At 35.7% G+C, this 4582-nt stretch overlaps 1 long non-coding RNA gene across 1 annotated transcript in view; it reads right to left on the reverse strand.

The window, feature by feature from the left end:
- The window catches only part of LOC128248036 (uncharacterized), an 8228-nt gene that overhangs the window by 840 nt on the left and 2806 nt on the right, over positions 1-4582 (reverse strand). Inside the window, exon 2 of the long non-coding RNA XR_008264308.1 lies at positions 3284-3430. This is a non-coding gene — a long non-coding RNA (uncharacterized LOC128248036). The remainder of the gene's footprint in view (positions 1-3283; positions 3431-4582) is intronic.

The raw sequence follows: 4582 nt of genomic DNA on the forward strand, positions 1-4582 counted from the left end.
TGTGTGTCTGTGTGTGTGTGTGTGTGTGCATGTGTGTGTGTGTATGTGTGTGTGTGTATGTGTGTGTGTGTGTGCTAAAGAGAGAAAAGAGAGAGAGAGTAAGGGAGGAAAATATCAACAACCCGAAGACATAAACCGAATGCTTGCAACAGAGCGAAGTCCGCTAAAGAAATTCAAGGTCCCAGGTGGCGATGTTAAACCATGTGACAGATTAGGTGTGCAACCCATGTAGGCTATGCATGACTTGAACTTTGAATACAAAGTGCAGAAGCAAATACGTCAATACACCCAGTCTGAAGTTCTCACAATTTGGCCGACCCATCTTTTCTGCCTTAGCTATTTATACTTTTTATCGATTCCAGCGGTACTTGATCACTAGTTGCGAACACTCGGAACAAATATCGTGAGATATTCTATTGAACGCTCTAATGATTCTGCCAATTCGCAGCCTGAAAGGCTTCCTCTCTGTATAGCAGAACCTGACCAAAAGAATAAGTAAGAGGGGCTTTGAGTTGGAGTAAATAAATGTCGTTATTGCCGATATCCAGAAGACAGAAATGACTGTTGGTAACAGTGAATTCTCATTTGAATAAATAAAACATTTTCAGAATGAAACTTTAATGCACAATGCACAATGCACAATGTTGGTTACCGATAGTCTAAGGGGCACATTTCCAGAAGGCCAACGACGGTGGAATGGGTGAAACAGTTTAGGTAGGGAGTGAAGAAGGAACAATACAGATGATAAGAAGGGTGGAGAGACTAATAAACCCTGACAGCCTAAGTAGAGGTGGCACAATATCCGTCAATGTCCGAGGGTCAGAGATCAACGTAATCGTAGTGTTAAAGGCTGGGCCTGAAGATAACACGATATTGTGTAGCAGAATTTTGACTGCATTTGTGTGCAAAATTATGACATTGTGCATTAAATGTTGGTTACCGATTTTGGATCTTTTCCTCAAAAAGGAATGGTAAATCTGATTTACGTATTAGTAAGAATAAATGTGTATAACCCTAGTTGGACAGAGTCTTTTGGATTCGGAGGAAGAGAAAATATTTATCACGTCCTCGTTTTTAGCTGTTGTTTTGCTGCAGTTTTTGTTGTTGGTGTGAAGGTAGCCTCATTTCAGCCCTGACAGAACAAACTCATGATCCAAACAGATTCCGACTGTGAATATGCCATCGTTTTTTACGTCAGTTATAACGTTGTTCAATAAATCCTTTCTTTTATAAGTCAAAGGTTTGTAATAGGAGGCAAATTTAGTAGAACGAGTGACACCAAGGATGAGACTCGCTTCCGTATTAATATCTGTCATACTTGCTATTTTGTTCTTGTCGCATTACCTTATAAAGCTTTTCAATCTTTGACGAAAACTGATGCTAATCAGACAAGTTATAGCTCATTTGTATTGTTTGATGATAATCACGTCTAAATTAGGCAACAGACAGAAATTCTTAAGGCGAAGAAATAAGCAAAAGAACTCACATTTATTTATCAAAGAGAAAGTATGAGACAATTACGTATGATTATTCATATATGTGTACACAAAGGTATATATTGCATACGTGTGCATCTGTGTATATACAGGCGCACATACACTCACAGAAATACACACAAGCACACATTGAAACACACACACACACATACATATTTATAGCTGCATGTGGTAGTGTATATATGTATATAAAAATATATATGTGCGAATATATGTAGACATATTATATTATATATGCACATATATATACATATATTTATATTATATTACACACACACGCATGTATGTGTGTGTGTATATCATATATATACAAACGCACATATATATACACATATGTACATATATATATGTTGATATTATGCATATATATAAATATATATATAATAATATATACGTATATATATGCATATATATATACATATATATATATACTAGCATAATTACGCCCATCCATATATAAATGTGTTTCTGCAAATACTTGTGTATTTAACGAAGTCCTACACTGCATTTTCACTGAACATTCTCTGACCTATTTACAGCATAGCAACTCAATCTAAAACAACAAATAGATGTCATCTCTTCCCATATGATAGTCTTTATTTCTTCATTTTTTTTTCTAAATTTTGTGCTCATCTTCGGTTGCTATGGTAACCATCTAAAAATTACACAAATTTTATATGATGCAATTTACGAGCAGTGTAGAAGAGTATTCGATTTGCTTGGATGATCTATCTGTATTCCATCATGCCCATACTTCAACTCTAAAATTTGTACTTTTAATAAATATGTAGTTAGATCATATCATCGTGATAACCTAATTTAGAAATTGCTGAACGCACTTGAAATAGCATTAGATTAAAATAACAATGCGTATAAAATTTATAATATATATACTAAACTGGAACGCCACTAGCTGTGATACATTGACTGGGAGTTTCCTGTTTGTACTTGTATTGTATATGTTATATATATCGTCACTCTTATATAGAGTTTCTATGCAATGGTTTGCATTTGTTTCACTTCATTTATCACAAATCATCAATGGATATTAGTATAGATCTAAAATTATTACCTTTAATTGATACGCCTTAACCATTCGATCACGACTAGTCATATGTACACTCGCATACGTACCCATATAGGTATACGTGCATGTGTGTGAGACAGAAAGATTGAGAGTAGCAGTGTGCGTGTGTGTGTTTCTATGTGTGTCTGTGTGTGTGTGTCTCTGTGTGTGTATATGCGTGAGTGTGTGTGTGTGTGTATGGGTGTGTGTGTATTTGATTGATCTATGTGCATTCCTTGAGTACGAAGCGTTCGTATTCTTCCATTCGGATTTCTAACTCAGATTGTACTCGCAGTCTCGTATTCAAACCGATTCCGTCTCTTGACTTAGCATTAGTTCGTGATGTTGCGCAGATAAGATATTTATATTGATTCTATTAACTGAAACTTCAGGTTCATATAGTACAATATGTTTAAACTTTCGTTCTGCACAACTTTTCCTTACACGTACACCAATCTACAATGGACATTTCAGTCATCTCCGAACTGTGTCTCCTTTCTGAATTTCAGTGTGATTGTACGTGATTATTCGTGACACCCCAAACAGTATTTAGTATATTCTTAATTTATTGGTGATATCTGTGTTTCTAGAGTATATCACTTGTAACGTTTAATAAAAGTTGTAAGACTTGCAGGTGTTTGATCTGATGTCTATGCAAATCTTTTTCTAAGATTTTTATAACGCAATTAATTTTCCGAAATATTTTGTTTAAATCTATTACCTATTTCTCTAGTGGGAATAATTTATCTCAGTGCTTCATTGGTACTTTATTTATCGATCCAGAAAGGGTACAAGGCAGAAGATATTTGAACTCATGTTTGGTGTTATTTCAATGACTGCCGAAATATTTCCATGTGTCTGGAAAAAACTAACGTTAACACTTAGAAATTAGAGAAAAATAAAAACAAATATTGTTATAACCGACACGTAATTGACATAATAGCAGAGTTTTGAAGCGTCGTCGGCTCTTAGAACTTTTTATTCAATAGAAAAAGTCACAGTTTAACAAGGAAATACAAAAATCAAAATAAGTTTTAAAATTCTCTTTCATAGAGCGGCGAATTGATAAAATTACCCGCAGTATTTGTTTCATTTCTGAGTGCCATAATTTCAAATCCCTCTATGGCCAACTTCGCCATTCAACCTTTCAGTTTCAGCATACATAAAATAATTCATCTAAAGCAAGTAGACTGGCAAGAAGGTCAGACAAGATGACTTCCTGTGACTGTGCCAGCATTTTGCATTCCTGCGATAATACTGGTGCTAAGATATAACCATCATCCCTTGCTTGGAAACAAAAGATATGTATTCTTAAATAACGAGTTTCCCTCCAAAAGTCATGTTCAGGCCTGCGCATGTATATGTATTGATACACACTCGCGGAGATACTTGACAGTACTGTTAGTTCTTGGGTTACAGAGAAGTTGAAGGTCTGTATTTATGATCCTTCCCATATTTTCCGTTACACACAGGAGAATGTTAGGAAATTATCAGACTCGATCCGAATTTTGCAACAGGTTAGACTCAGCTAAGGCCGTTTTCAGAGCCAGGTGTCAGTGTTAAACTGGACATTCAAATTATGGAAACCCCTAAGCTATTTCACCAGATGTATGTATACATGTATGTATGTATGTATGTGTGCATCCGTTTACGTGTGAGGTATATGTGTGTGTGTGTGTGTATGTGTGGGTGTGTGTGTGTATGTGTGTGTGTGTGTGTGTGTGTGTGTGTGTGTGTGTGCGCGCGTGTGTGCGCGTGTGTGTGTATATATGCCTATATCTATATACAGAAACATATACATATTTTCCTTTCTTAGCTATCTAATATGTGCGTACATATTTGTGTATGTATGCATGTATGTATGTCTGTGTGTATGTACATACGTACGTACGCAGGCAACTCTTTCTTTTCCGGGCAATACCATTACAATGAAATTTCTTGGCAGGAAAGTTCTTCCAATCTGTGAATACTTTAGAAAGGTCAGACAATGTCAGTTTGCTGAATAGATGAAAGAGCAGAT

Source organism: Octopus bimaculoides, chromosome 6 (assembly GCF_001194135.2).
Source record: "Octopus bimaculoides isolate UCB-OBI-ISO-001 chromosome 6, ASM119413v2, whole genome shotgun sequence".
Taxonomy (NCBI): Eukaryota; Metazoa; Mollusca; class Cephalopoda; order Octopoda; family Octopodidae; genus Octopus; species Octopus bimaculoides.